The sequence below is a fragment of the Macaca fascicularis genome, chromosome 19 (genome assembly GCF_037993035.2).
Source record: "Macaca fascicularis isolate 582-1 chromosome 19, T2T-MFA8v1.1".
Lineage (NCBI taxonomy): Eukaryota > Metazoa > Chordata > Mammalia > Primates > Cercopithecidae > Macaca > Macaca fascicularis.
The window spans coordinates 62,061,102-62,076,895 of NC_088393.1; the positions used below are offsets into that span (position 1 = coordinate 62,061,102).

A 15,794-nucleotide genomic window follows, 5' to 3' on the forward strand; every position below is an offset into this window, starting at 1 on the left:
GCCTTCTGGGTTCAAGCGATTCTCCTGCCTCAGCCTCCTGAGTAGCTAGGATTACAGGTGCATGCCACCACATCCAGATAATTTTTTTTGTATTTTTAGTAGAGACAGGGTTTCACCATGTTGGCCCGGATGGTCTCGATCTCCGGACTTCATGATCTGCCCACCTTAGCTTCCCAAAGTGGTGGAATTACAGGTGTGAGCCACTGTGCCCGGCCATATCTATCATTTTTAGACAACAAAGTAAGCATCCAAACTGTTACTACAGGTAACGTTTCCTGATTAGAAATTCCATTAAATTAGCAGCCAACAATAAGAAGACATTTGGAGAAAAAGCAATACTTTGGAAACAAATAGCATTCTAAATATTGATGGGTTTTGGCTGGGTGTGGTGGCTCATGCCTGTAATCCCAGCACTTTGGGAGGCTGAGGCAGGTGGATCATTTGAGGTCAGGACTTTGAGACCAGCCTGGCCAACATGGTGAAACTCTGTCTCTACTGAAAATGCAAAAATTATTTGAGTTTGGTGGCACACACCTGTATTTTCAATGACTCGGGAGGCTGAGACAGGAGATTCACTTGAACCTGGGAAGTGGAAGTTGCAGTGAGCTGAGATCATGCCACTGCACTCTAGCCTAGGCAAGAAAGACTCCACTGCAAAAACAAAAACAAATATTCATGGGTTATAGTTTCACACAACATTAAACTGATAGAACATTAACAAAAAAAAGTCAATGAAATTATAACATATGAACATCTGCGGGATGTAAAGTAAGAGAGTGAGAGAGAGAGAGAGCACAACAATTACCAAACCAAGTTGGAAAGAAGCACCACTACCAGTCCTACAGACATAAAAGGACTAGTGAACCAAAACTAGAAATCTATGCTAAGATGTTCTACAACTTACATTTAATAGAAAATATCTTGGGCCGGGCGCGGTGGCTCAAGCCTGTAATCCCAGCACTTTGGGAGGCCGAGACGGGTGGATCACGAGGTCAGGAGATCGAGACCATCCTGGCTAACACGGTGAAACCCCGTCTCTACTAAAAAATACAAAAAACTAGCCGGGCGTGGTGGTGGGCGCCTGTAGTCCCAGCTACTCGGGAGGCTGAGGCAGGAGAATGGCGGGAACCCGGGAGGCGGAGCTTGTAGTGAGCTGAGATCCGGCCACTGCACTCCAGCCTGGGCGGCAGAGCGAGACTCCGTCTCAAAAAAAAAAAAAAAAAAAAAAAAAAAAAGAAAATATCTTGAAGTATACAAACTACCAAAATTTACTCAAGAACAAATATATAGTGTAACATTTCCTATTTTTATTAAAGAAATTCAACTGGCTGGGTGCAGTGGCTCACACCTTTAATTCTAGCACTTTGGGAGGCTGAGGCGGGCAGATCACCTGAGGTCAGGAATTCAAGACCAATCTGGCTAACATGGTGAAATCCTGCCTCTACTAAAAATACAAAAATTAGCCAGGCGAGGTGGCACATGTCTGTAATCCCAGCTACTCAAGAGGGTGAGGCAAGAGAACCATTTGAACCCGAGATGCGGAGGTTGCAGTGAGCTGAGATCACACCCCTGAATTCTAGCCTAGGTGACAGAGGGAGACTCCGTCAAAAAAAAAAAAAAAAAATTCAACCTACATTCAGAAATCTTTCCATAGGGAAATCTGGCCTGAATGGGTACACTGTTGATTTCTACCAAATATTTGAGAAAGTAATAATAACATGGAAAATCTAGAGGAAGTGAACAAATTCCTAGACACACATAACCTACCATGATTGAACTGGGAAGAAATCTGAATAGACCAATAACAAGTAACACAATGGAAGCTGTAATGAAAAGTCTCCCAGTAAAGAAAAGCCTGGGACCTGATGGATTCACTGCTGAATTCTACAAAACATTCAAAGAATAAATAAAATCAATGCTACTCAAACTATTCTGAGTAATAGAGGAGGGAATACTTCCAAACTCATTCTACAAGGCCATATCACCCTAATACTAAAAGTACACAAAGGCACATCAAAACAAGAAAACTACAGGCAAGATCTCTGATGAATATTGATGCAAAAATCCTCAACAAAATACTAGCAAACCAAATTCAACAATATATGAGAAACATCATTCAACATGATCAGGTGGGATTTAATCCCTGGGATGCAAGGATCGTTCAACATACGCAAATCAATTAATGTAATACATCATAACAACAGAATGAAGGATAAAAACCATATGATCCTTTCAATTGATGCTGAAAAAGTACTTAGTAAATTTCAACATCCCTTACGATAAAAACCCTTAAAAAACTGGGGATAGTTGAAACATACCTCAACATAATAAAAGCTATATATGACAGACCCACAGCTAGTATTATGCAGAATGGGGAAAAACTGAAAGCATTTCTTCTTAGACCTGGAACGTGACAAAGATGCCACTGTCACCACTGTTACTCAACATAGCACTGGAAGTTCTAGCTAGAGCAATCAGACAAGAGAAAGACATAAGGGGCATTCAAATTGGGAAAGAAGAAATCAAATTATCATTGTTTGCAGATGATATGATCTTATCTTTGGAAATATCTAAAGACTTCACAGGAAAACTATTAGAACTGATAAATTCAGTTAGGTTGCAGAATACAAAATCAACATTTAGAAATCAGAAGCATTTCTAGCCAAGCACAGTGGCTTACGCCTGTAATCCCAGCACTTTGGGAGGCTGAGGCAGGTGGATCACGAGGTCAGGTGTTCAAGCCCAGCCTGGCCAACATGGTGAAACCCCGTCTATACTAAAAATATAAAAATTAGCCAGGTACAGTGGTGGGCACCTGTAATCCCAGCTACTTGGGAGGCTGAGGCAGCAGAATCACTTGAACACAGGGGGCAGAGGTTGCAGTGAGCCAAGATCATGCCACTGCACTCCAGCCTGGGCAACAGAGCGAGACTCCATCAAAAAAAAAAAAAAAAGAAATCAGAAGTATTTCTATATATCAACAGTCAACAACCTGAAAAAGAATAAAAGCTCATCTCATTTACAATATCCAGATGTAAAATTAAATACCTAGGAAATGACTTAACCAAAGAAGTAAAAGATCACTATAATGAAAACTATAAAACACTGATGAAAGAAATTGAAGAGGACACCACAAAATGGAAAAATATTCCACGTTCATGGATTGGAAGAACCAATATTGTTAGAATGTCCATAGTACCCAAAGCAATCTACAGATTAAATGCAATGCACATCAAATACCAATGACATTCTTCCCACAAATAGAAAAAACAATCCTAAAATGTATGAATCACAAAAGACCCAGAATAATCAAAGCTATCCTAAGCAAAAATAATAAAACTGGAGGCATAACATTACCTGATTTCAAATTATACTACAGAGCTATAGCAACCAAAACAGCATGGTAGTGGTATAAAAGCAGACACATATGTCAATGGAATGGAACAGAGACCCCAGACACAAATCCATACACCAACAGTGTATGGATTTCAACAAAGGTGCCAAGAGTATACACTGGCAAAAGACAGTCTCTTCAATAAATGGTGCTGGGAAAACTCAATATTCATACTCAGAAAAAGGAAACCAGACCCCCATCTTTTGCCACATACAAAAATCAAATCAAAGTGGATTAAAGACTTAAATCTAAGACCTCAAATTGTGAAATGACTACAAGAAAACTGGGGGAAATCTCCGGGATGTTGGTCTGGGCAAAATTTTTTTGAGCAATACACCAGAAGCACAGGCAACCAAAGCAAAAACGGACAAATGGGGTCAAATCAAGTTAAGAAGCTGCAGAGCAAAGATACAATTAACAAACATTCCCACGGAATGGGAGAAAATATTTGCAAACCCCCATCTGACAAGGAATCCCTAATAACTAGAAGAAATAAGGAGCTCAAAAGACTCTATACGAAGAAATCTAATATTTCAATCAAAAAATGGGCAAATATTTGAATAACCATTTCTCAAAAGAAACAGATGGCAAAGAGGCATATGAAAAGGTGCTCAATATCACTGATCATTAGAGAAACGCAAATCAAAACTACAATGATACTATCTCATTCCAGTTAAAATGACTTATATCCAAAAGACAGGGAATAACAAATACTGGCGAGAATGTGGAAAACAGGGAACCCTTGTATACTGTTGGTGGGAATCTAGATTAATACAACCAGTATGGAGAAGTTTGGAGGTTCCTCAAAAAACTCAAGCTAGAGGTACCGTATGATCCAGTAATCCCACTGATGGGCATATACTCAAAAGAAAGAAAATCAGTCTATCAAAGAGATATCTGCACTCCTATGTTGCCCAAGCTGGAGCACAGTGGTGCGATTTTAGCTCACTGCAACCTTCGCCTCCCGGGTTCAAGTGATTCTTCTGCCTCAGCCTCCTGGGTAGCTAGGATTACAGGCGCCTGCCACCACGCCTGGCTAATTTTTGTATTTTTAGTAGAGATGAGGTTTTGCCACGTTGACCATGCCAATCTCCAACTCCTGGCCTCAAGTGATCCCCCCGCCTCAGCCTCCCAAACTGCTGGGATTTCAGGCATGGGCCACCGTGCCCGGCCAATATATTTACTTCTATTTACTATGCTAGGAGTTCTAATAGAAGAGAACAGAAACATATTTCAATGTGTAACGACCCCTAATGATTCAGCTTTGATGGTAAATATAAATCCATCACCACATGGCAGTCTTACCTGCGCGTCTTGTCTCATCCTTGTCTTATTAGGATGCGAGTGATACTGGATTCAGATCCTGTCCTCTTCCAGCATGACTGCATCTTTATTTACCTAATCACATCTCTAAGGACCCTGTTTCTGCATGAGTTCACACTCACAGGTAAGGGGGTTAAGGTGCCAACATGTCCTTTTGGGGTTACAATGCAACCCATGACACCCATCATGGTTGTGTCCACTGCGGAGCCTCCGTCAGTGCCCAGTGAGTGATCTACGCTGCCCATAATTCTCCCTACCGGCTGTTCTACTGTGATAAAGAAAATAAAAAGAAGAGGGTACAGTTGGCCGGGGGCGGTGGCCACGCCTGTAATCTCAGCACTTTGGGAGGCCGAGGAGGGTGGATCACTTGAGACCGGCCTGGCCAACATGGTGAAACCTTATCTCTCCTCAGAAAAAACAACAACAACAACAACAACAAATTAGCCAGGCATCCTGACACACGCCTGTAATCCCAGCTACTCTGGAGGTCGAGGCAGGAGAATCACTTGAATCCGGGAAGCAGAGGTTGCAGTGAGCGGAAGAAAGAAAAGGGCAAAGGGGCTTGAGGGCGGGAGGCTGGGGGAGCTGCCCGGAGCGGGCGCCGCTGCCATGTTGGGTCTGAAGCGAGGTAGGAGGCGGCGTGCGGAGGCGGCGTGCGGGAGGCGGCGTGCGGGCGCCGCCGCCATGTTGGGTCTGAGGCGAAGGAGGAGCTGCGGGCGCCGCCGCCATGTTGGGTCTGAGGCGAAGGAGGAGCTGGCGTGCTCAGCGGGCGTGAGGAGCGGGCGGCAGCGGTGTGGGATCTGTCTCTGCGAGCGGGCAGGAGCAGCGGCGGCCCCGGCGCCATTGAGCGGGAGCACCCTTAACATCAGCAAGCATCAGCCTCAGTCCAAGGTGGAGATCCACTACGAGGGCATCCTCTACACCATGACACCGAACACTCCCCCGCAGCCCTCGCCAAAGTTCGGTCCTTTGGTCCAGAAGACAGACCGCCAGATGGTCCAGTACCGCCACAAGATGGAGTCTTTGACTCCGTTGTATTCCGTGGGAGTGACATGAAAGACCTCTCACTGTTTGCGAGCCACCGAAACCACGGTGTTCTTTGCCTGAAGACCCAGCTATCGTGCAGTTCTCACTAGGCTCATCGACTTCTTCATTCCAGTCCGTGGGTTCTTACGGGCCTTTCGGCAGGATGCCCATATCCAGCCAGTTCAGTCCACGTTCCTTAGTGGGGCAGCATTTGGTGCTGTTGGTGTTGCTGGAAGCTCTTTGACCTCCTTTGGAATAGAAATATCAAACAGTGGTACCTTGCCCCAAAGTAGTGCGGTTGGTTCTTTCTTTACACAGGATACAAGATCTCTAAAAACACAATTATCTCAGGGTTGTTCAAGCGCTCAGTTCGACCCTTTGAGAAAAAGCCCAACCATGGAACAAGCAGTGCAGACCGCCTGGGCCTGCTTACCTGCTCCAGCACCTGTTGGGAGAAGGAGTCCTGTGTCAACCAGGCCTGTGCCATCCACCAGCCAAAAAGCAATAGAGAATCAGGAGCACAGGTGAGCTGAAGCACACAAGGTTCCAAGGCCAGAAAATGAGCAACTCAGAAATGATAACAAGAGACAAGTAGCTCCAGGTGCTCCTTCAGCGCCAAGAAGAGGGCGTGGGGGTCATCGGGGTGGCAGGGGAAGATTTGGTATTCGGCGAGATGGGCCAATGAAACTTGAGAAAGACTTTGACTTTGAAAGTCCAAATGCACAATTCAACAAGGAAGAGATTGTCAGAGAGTTTCATAATAAATTAAAAGAAGATAAACTTGAGAAACGGGAGAAGCGTGGAAATGGTGAAGATAAAGGAGACTCAGGAGTTGATACCCAGAACAGTGATGGACATGCTGAAGAAGAAGATCCACCTGGACGTAAGTGCTATTATGACCAAACTAAATCCTTCTTTGATAATATTTCTTGTGATGACAATAGAGAACAGAGACCAACCTGGGCTGAAGGAAGATTAAATGCTGAAACATTTGGAATCCCACTTTATCCAAACCGTGGCCGTGGAGGATACAGAGGCAGAGGAGGTCTTGGTTTCTGTGGTGGCAGAGGGCGTGGTTGTGGCAGAGGTGGTACCTTGACCACAGTGGATTCACCGTGGTGGATTCAGAGCAGGTTCTGGGGACTGGGAGTTTGCAGATTTTGAATATAGGAAAAGCACAGCTTTTGGCTCCTAAAAGGTCTGAATTGATGGTACTGCTTTCTGAAAGAAAGACAACAAAGCTGCTGCATAGTCTACAAACAAATCTCTGAAAATAGGTGAATTTCTAGCTCTTCGTGGTCCCGGAAATTGATTTCAGTCTTTGAGAAGAATGAAGAAGTGAATTCGTTGTACGTTTGCCACCAGCACTGGGTTTTTGTTTTTTGTTTTTCTGTTTAATTTCAGAGATAAAATGCAGTCAGTTTTTGGGGGAGGAAGGCTTATCTTAAGAATGAGGATCAACTATATTTGGAATAACAGAAGGTTAAGTAATTTCTTCTGTATAGTTAAACTAAAGCAGTAATTCAGTGGGACTTATAAGTATTGTTTCATCACCTAAAGTTTTTTTTTTTTTTTTTTTTTTTTTTTTTTTTTTTTTTTTTAATCACTGAATTGTATGTGGTAATTGCAGGTTGCCTGCAGATAGGGCCGTGATACTGTTCTGAGCCAAGGAGGGTATGTGTGTGTGTATCTTTCTTCTCCTTTCTTTTGGGGAATCTTGTCATATGAAGTAGCTTATTTCGTCAGTTAATTAGGGTGCTGGATGGTAGAGAATTTTGTCAGTCAACTATGTACACACGGTAAATACTGTTTCTTAGGCAAACGTAACTTTTTATATAGTTGTAAAATTCCTTTATATTCCATTGCCAAAGAAACATTAAAAACTTTGTACAGCTGTATACCAAGCAACTATTTTTTTTTTTTAAATAAACATTTTAAAGTTAGCAAAAAAAAAAAAAAGAAGAAAAGGGAAAGGGCAAAGTGATCACTTTTGGCATAAGGTAACCCTTATTTTCTTTCCTGGTGGTAATTTCCCACCAGGCAGATCATCTAACCCCAAATCACCTAAAGGTGCAGGCCCAGGATGTGCTTATTTCCCCAGTGGGTCACCTGGAAGGGTGGGGATGCGGGCTGTTGATGACACGCTCCTTTCCTTTAAGCCCGTAGGTACTACCTCTGAAAAGACATAGCATTTTCATTTGCAGAGCCCATTATAGAAAAATAAATAAGAACAAAAATATTAAAAGAAAAAGACATAGCATCATTTATGTTCATTCTTATGAATATGTATATTGTCTACAGCTATCTATATCCCTGTTTTATATCTATGTCTATTACACCATCAGAGAGCACGTAAAGTGCAGAGTCTCATCCACAAACCGTTTCTTGCATCTACTGTAAGAGGCCATTCTGATGCTCTGTCAGCCCCAGCAGTACCCAACCACTACATGGCACGCATCCTATCTCAGGTCATCCCCAGGATATCACGTGGCCCTGTTCTCATTGCCCCACTGATTTCATGTGCGTGTAGGTCCCTCGATCTGAGATTAAGTCATGAGATGCTCCATTTAACAGGTGGGAGACTCCGCTTCCTGGTGGAGAGTGGCAGTGAGCTCAGAGGAACCTGTCTCAGCGCCAGCATCCATCCCGGTCAGGAGGATTTGCTGCCCCCTCCTGGTTGAATGCGCATCATGTTGTCAAGCGGCCACCAGATAACTCGCTGGTCCACTCAAAGGCATCACATCCAGAACACTCTGCTGCTGGTCAGAGGTGAGACTGTCAGCGATAGTGGTGGCTACTTGGTCCTTGGTGAGAGGGAGTCGCTGGTGTTGGTTCCATGCATGTCCTTTTTTTCTTTGATTCCTTTTTTTAAAAAAATTTTTTGAGATGGAATTTCAGTCTGTCGCCCAGGCTGGAGTGCAGTGGCGCGATCTTGGCTCACTACAACCTCTGTCCCCTGATTCTCCTGCCTCAGCCTCCTGAGTAGCTGGGATTACAGGCACCTTCCACCACACCTGGCTGATTTTTGTATTTTCAGTAGGGACAGGATTTCGCCATATTGGCCAGGCTAGTCTTGAACTCCTGACCTCAGGTAATCTGCCCACCTTGACCTCCCAAAGTGCTGGGATTACAGGCGTGAGTCACCGCGCCTGGCAGCGTGTCCTTTTTTTCTTGCTCCGTGGCCTTGACACTCATGGGCCCTCCAGAATGCACTGGGACTGCTGAAACAGTCGGCTGAAGCTCACCTCATTAACCAAGTCATCAGCGGATCCTTAGGTCCCCTAACCCCAGCTGTGGGTGCTCCTGCTTGCTTCTCAGGAGAGGCTCCTGGTCGAGAGCAGACGTTTCTCCTGTCCTCCTCCAGCCTCAGTCTCGGGCAGTTTCTGTGTGCTTGGGCCTTGAGGGTGGGCCTGTCTCCATGTTTCTGTCCCCGCTCCTCATGGCAGCTGCATTCTACTGGGTAGATTTGTTTGGTGGGGAGGGGTTTTCTGTCCATATTCCAAATATTCCAAATGTGCATATCTCTAATGGTATTTGTCTAGGATCACGGTCCAGGATTGTTCTCTACACTCCTCCTATGGTAGAGGGATTTTATGATCCACTTTCTTCCAGCCACAATGAGTCATTACCTGGGATCTGAGGTGGGCAGAATTATCTGAGCCTTTTCCAATGGCTTATGTCTTTTCCTCCATGTGAGAGAAGCACCTGTGTGGGAAATGAGATTTCAGGCCATGCACAGTGGAAGCTCTTTCTGTCTGATCACCAATGTGAGGTCTCTATCTTTCTCCCAATCAGTCTTGTGAATGCTCAGTTGAGACCCATGGGAAAGAACTTGCGGGTGAATGCACAGTGCCCCTCTATCTTAGGTGCCCAGGTGTGTCTCGATCTCCGGGGAAGCAGAAAACATTGACTCCCCGCATTCACTGTTAGCTGAAGTCCCTCCTCAGTGTGTACAGCAGCCTCCCACCCTTATGAGTTCTGTCTCCGTGGAACCAGTCATGATGCTCCCCCCTCCTTGGCATTCAGGTTACTCAGCTGCTCCTAGAGCTCAGGTGTCTGATGGTCTCAGGAGAAGCTTCCACGATGGAGCTGAACTGAGTTTTCCTCTCTGTTAGGGCTGTGGCGAAACTCTCCAGCTTCCCAAACCCTGGGCAGAGACCTGAATATAGATTAAGTATTTGTTTGTTTATTTACTTATGGGATAGAATTCGCACCATTTTAAGGTGTAGAAATCAGTGTTTTTTGGCGCAATAATCACCACCTCTATCTAATTCCAGATCATTTCCATGACCTGAGAAAGAAAGCCCCTGAGTCATCGTCCAAATTCTCTTTGTCCCTCAGCTTAAGAATCAGGAACACGCCTTCTGTTTCTATGGATTTGCATACTCTGGATATTTCATATAAATGAAATAAAAAAAAATGTGTGTTGTTTTGTGTCATTTTTCACAATAGGTAAATAGGGAAAATGACCCCATTGTTTAACAATTTGCGGATGCATAATCAAAATGTGACCTATCAAGGCGGGGCTCGGTGGCTCCCACCTGTAATCCCAGCACTTTGGGAAGCTGAGGCAAGTGAATTGCAAGTCAAACACGTCCCTTCCGCCTATGAGCCTGTAAAACCAAAAGCAAGCTAGTTGCTTCTTAGATACAATAGGGGTACAGGTGTTGGGTAAATACAACTGTTCCAAATGGGATAATTTGGCCAAAACAAAGGGCCTACAGGGCCCATGCTAGCCCCAAATTCAGTGAGGAAGTCCAATCTTAAAGGTCCAAAATGATCTCCTTTGACTCCATGTCTCACATCTGGGTCATGCTGATGCAGGAGGTGGGTTCCCGTGGTCTTGGGCATCCAGGATCCCTAAAATCCCCACGTGTCCAGCAGGCTGTCCCTTAGACATGGCTCCATGATTTAGTGTTTTGCAGGGCATGCAGCAGGCATGGGCTCCCCCCATAACAAGTGCAGTGGGTCACTCAGGACTGAGCACTCACAGGCAGAGTCATTGGCAGAGAGCTGCAGTATCTACAGGTCCCATCACCAGCCCCAAGACCCAGAGGGAAGCTGGCCTGAATGCCCCACTGTGTCTCTGCACCCCAGTGAGCCAGTGTCCAGGGGCCTCCCCTTCCTGGTTAGAAGGCACAGGTCAAATGAGCTTCCAGAGCTGCAGAACAGGGTCACGTTCTCTCCAACCTTAGTCACTAGGGGGCACAGCTGGGCTGAGAGGGAGTTTCTTGTAGACATCTGGAGAGAAAAGAGTTTTTGATTGTAGAGCACAAGACATGCTAACACTATGCACAGGGCAGGAACAAAATATTTTTTTTCTTTGTACTGAGGAGTACTCTGCATGTCTGCTGGCGTCTGTCTTCATCTCAGTTTTATCTGTAGGATACTGACTGTGTGTGTGTGTGTGTGTGTTTGTGTGTTTGTGTGTCTGTGTTGTATGTGTGTCTGCCTAGCTGGCTGCCAGTCATAGGCTTTGTTTTCCTTGACCGACTTTCTTTCTGCTTGTGTCTCTGCATTACTGAGGAAGAAGTGCGTGAAGAAGCATGTGAAGTTTGTTCATTGTGTGTGAAGATGATGCTTATGTGTCCCTAGCAGCCATATAAGATTTGGGCTTCTTCTGGAACATGAAACTATTGACTTTGAGTTTCCTCAGAAAACATAGTGCTGGCCTTGGACTTCCTATCCTGGAACTCCAAGTCTATTTCCTAAGCTAATGCATGGAAAAGTGCTAGAATCTCCATAGGATCTGCAAGACCTCTATAGAATCTCCATGGGACCTCCACGGGACCTCCATAGGATCTCCACAGGACTTTCATAGGACCTCCACAGGTTCTCCTAGGACCTCCACAGGACCTCCATAGACTCTCAATAGGACCTCCATGGGACCTCCATAGGATCTCTATAGGACTTTCATAGGACCTCCATAGGTTCTCCATAGGACCTCCACAGGACCTCCATAGAATCTCAATAGGACCTATCCACAGGACCTCCATAGAATCTCAATAGGACCTATCCACAGGACCTCCACAGAATCTCAATAGGACCTCTATGGGACCTCCATAGGATTTTAATAGGACCTCCATAGGTTCTCCATAGGACCTCCACAGGACCTCCATAGGTTCTCCATAGGACCTCCATGGGACCTCCCTAGAATCTCAATAGGATTTCCACAGGACCTCCACAGAATCTCAACAGGACCTCCATAGGATCTCCATAGGGCTTTCATAGGACCTCCATAGTTCTCCATAGGACCTCCACAGGACCTCCATAGGATTTCCATAAGACATCCACAGGACCTCCATAGGTTCTCCATAGGATCTTCACAGGGCCTCCATAGGACCTCCACGGGACCTCCCTGGGATCTTCATAGGATCTCCATAGGACCTCCATAGCATCTCCATAGGATCTTCACAGGACCTCCATAGGTTCTTCATAAGATCTCCATAGAGTTGCCACATGATCTGCCACCAGCCGGCGTCCCCTACACCCCGAGATGCTGGAAATGACCACTTGGTGATAGTGGTTATGGATTTCCTACAGGAGGATGTGTGAAACCACGTTCCTGGCAACTCTGCAGAGTTCCAATCTCAATTCAAATCCTCCAGGGGCCAGGCTGGAGTGGGTTTCTGGTGTGTCACTGTGTCTCATCGCACAGAATGGGGGCTTCTGCAGTATTAATGGGAAACCTGCCCAGAGATAGAGGCAGGGATTGGAGTTATGCTGCCACAATCCATGAAGTGTTAAGCTGAGGAAACCGGCTAAGCTTGAACTGTAGCGTTGGACAGGAGACAATGATAAGAAGCGCTCTGGGATAGAATGGTGTGGATTTGTCCATCGTGTGTGAAGAGGAAGATGCTGAGGAAATGAAAGCTCTTCCATTCTGTGACTTGGTTGGCAAGAGGAACCAACAGGGCCATCACAGGAGCAATGACACCATGGGGGAAGGAGACGGAAGGAGGTGTGTTTAAGACAGTTAACTGAGTCAGAGAGAGAAGCAGAACCTCCCAGTACCTGGAAAGTGTGGTTTGTTTCTCCCAAACTTCCTCCTTCTGACTTCTTTATTTCTCTGTGTAGCAGCACCTTCTCTTCATTTCTCCATCAAAGCCTCTGAGCTGTTTGAGTTCCTCATATATTCTGATGATCAAACCCTTGTTAGAGGAATGGGTAACGAATGTTTCTCCCTGCTTCTGTAGGTCATGACACTGTTGGTTGTTCCCTGAGCTCTGCAGAAGCTTTTTAGTTTGATATACCCATTTGTCTACTTTTGCATTTGTTTTCTATGCTTTTAAGGTTTTATTGATAGAATGTTTGCTTAGACCAATGTCTTGAAGCATTTCCTCTGTGCTTTCTTCTACAGTTCCATAGTTTCAGGTCTTACTTTAGGTCTTATTCCGTCTCGAGTAGATTTTGTATATCGTGAGAGACAGAGGTTGCGTTTTGTTTCTCTGCATATGGATATCCAGTTATGCCAGAAGCATTTATTGAAGAGACTGTCCTTTCCCCAATATATGTTCTTGGCATGTTTGTTGATAATTAGTTGGCTGTCAATTTCTGGATTTATTTCTAGGTTCTTTGCTCTATTCCATTGTCTATGTGTTTGTTTTTAAGCCAGTGCCTTGCTGTTTTGGTTGCTACAGCTTTGTAGTGTATTTTGAAGTCAGGTAGTGTGATGTCTCCAGCTTTGTTCTTTTTTCTCTAAATTGTGTTGGCTATTTTGGGTATTTTATGGCTCTATATGAATTTTAGAATTTTTTAATATTTTGGTGAAGAATGACACTGGTATGTTGACAGGAATTACAGTGAATCTGTAGATTGCTCTGGGTACTATGGTCCTTTTAATAAATATTTATTCTTTGAATGTATGAACAAGAGGTATCTTTACAGTTTTTTCCTGTCTTTAATTTTTTTAAATCAAAACTTTATAATTTTTTTGTAGAGGTTTTTACCTTGTCGGATAAATTTATTAGCATGTCTTTTATTGCTTGTGGCTATTATAAATGGGATTTAATTCATGAGTTCTTTTTCACCCAGTTCTTTTCTTCAAGGTCAAGCATCATGTAAGTTCCCATCTAGGAATGGAATCTGGAATGAGCAGCAGCTCCATGCAAATGCCTTTCTCTGATTTCCACTTCAGAGGAGTCCAGGAGGTGACTAGGCACATGGAGCATTGTCACATTTGGAACCAAGCCCTGTGAGATCCCTAAACCACCACCTGATTGGGTTGAACCTCATGTCTGAAATAACCCCAGGGCCATGTTGGTGTCCTTCATCCCAGTTCCGGTGGTTTCAACATAATAAAATCAGAAAGTTATATGGCCACTTAAAAATGTCAATTGCATGTCATGTAGTACTGCACAAGGTGTGTCCTCTTCTGAGGCCCATTCTTACCTGGGTAGTGGCTCATTGTCTGCCTGGACTCAGGTGAGGCTCATCAGGCAGGTTGGGGTCATGTTGTGAATGAAACACAAAAGTCAACCTGTGAGATCATTGCTCTGATAGATCAAGAGCCACCTTGTTTGCCATTTAGTGGCCAGTGCAGCCTGTGGCTTTCACCACCGCACTTCAATCTCAGCTCCCTGATGGCATGACAAATAAAGATAGATAGGTAAGAAAACAGAGATATGCCATTCCCCGGTTAAAATGGCTGTTATCTCTAAGACAAAAATTAACAGATGCTGTCAAGGATGTGGAGAGAAGAAACCCTTGTACCTTGGTGGGAACGTTGTTAGTGCAGCCAATATGGAAACAGTGTGGAGGTTCCTCAAGAAACTGAAAGTAGAACCACCACGCCATCCAGTAATCGCACAGTTGGGTATATTTCCAAAAGAAAGAAAATCAGTATAGCAAAGAGGTGTCTGCATCGCCATGTTTATTGCTGCAGTATTCACAATAGCCAAGATACGGAATCAACCTGTGTCCATCAATGAATGAATGGATAAGGAACATGTGGTCTACATACACAATGAAATAATATTCAGCCAAAAAAAGAAGGAAATTGTACCATGTTCAGCAACATAGATGAATCTGGAAGACATTAGGTAAAGTGAAATAAGCCAGGCCCAGAAAGCGGAACATTGCATGTTCTCACACATGCGAGAGCTACAAAACTAGGCCTCGTGATGGCAGAGTGTAGAATGGTGGTCAACAGAGGGCTGACAAAGGAGTGTGGAGGAGGGGGATGGAGAGAGGTTGGTGGATGGGTGCAGAAATACAGGTGGAGAGAAGGAGTAAGTTCCTGGGCCCGAGAGCTCAGTAGGGTGACCACAGTTAGCAACAAATTATTGTATATTCCACATGAGCTAGAAGTGAAGATTTGAAATGTTCTCAACACAGAAATTATAAATGTTTGCCAGGTGCAGTGGCTCACACCTGAAATCCCAGCACCTTGGGAGGCCTAGGCGGGTGGATCGCCTAAGGTCTGTATTTCGAGACTAGCCTGGGCAACATGGTGAAACCCCATCTCCAATAGAAATACAAAAATTAGCCAGGCATTTTGGTGCACACCTGTAATCCTAGCTACACGGGAGGCTGAGAGAGGAGAACCGCTTGAACCTGGGAGGCATAGGTTGCAGTGAGCCAAGATCGTGCCCCTGCACTCCAGCCTGGGTGACAGTGAAAGACTCGGTCTGAAAAAAAAATATGTATATATAAATGTTTGGGGTGATGGGTGTCCTGGGAACCTTTATTGGATCATTACACATTGCATGCATGAATCAGATTACCACATGCTCCCAAGAAATATGATTATTCTCTATCAAGTCAAAAGTGTACTATAGACCAATAATTTGAAGTGGATTGTAGGTCACCAAATGAAAGTCAGCGTTCCAGTGCCCGTGTCCAGCGACCCTTGTGATTTCCATGTTGAACAGAACCTTCCGGTATTTCCTGATATGTAACCACTATTTTGGATTACATAGAGTTATCTACTTCCTTTATTTATGGGGTCTATTTTGAGTTTGCCTCCCTACAAAATAAATGTTGCCTCCTTTTGAGCTTCATGTGCTGAAATAGCCATGCACGGCTTCTTTTTATACTCTTGTTTCTTTTT

At 44.5% G+C, this 15,794-nt stretch overlaps 1 pseudogene; it reads left to right on the plus strand.

The window, feature by feature from the left end:
* Nucleotides 1–5,222: 5,222 nt before the first annotated feature.
* LOC135968577 (protein LSM14 homolog A pseudogene) lies at nucleotides 5,223–6,125 on the plus strand (annotated as a pseudogene).
* The last annotated feature ends 9,669 nt before the right edge of the window (nucleotides 6,126–15,794 follow it).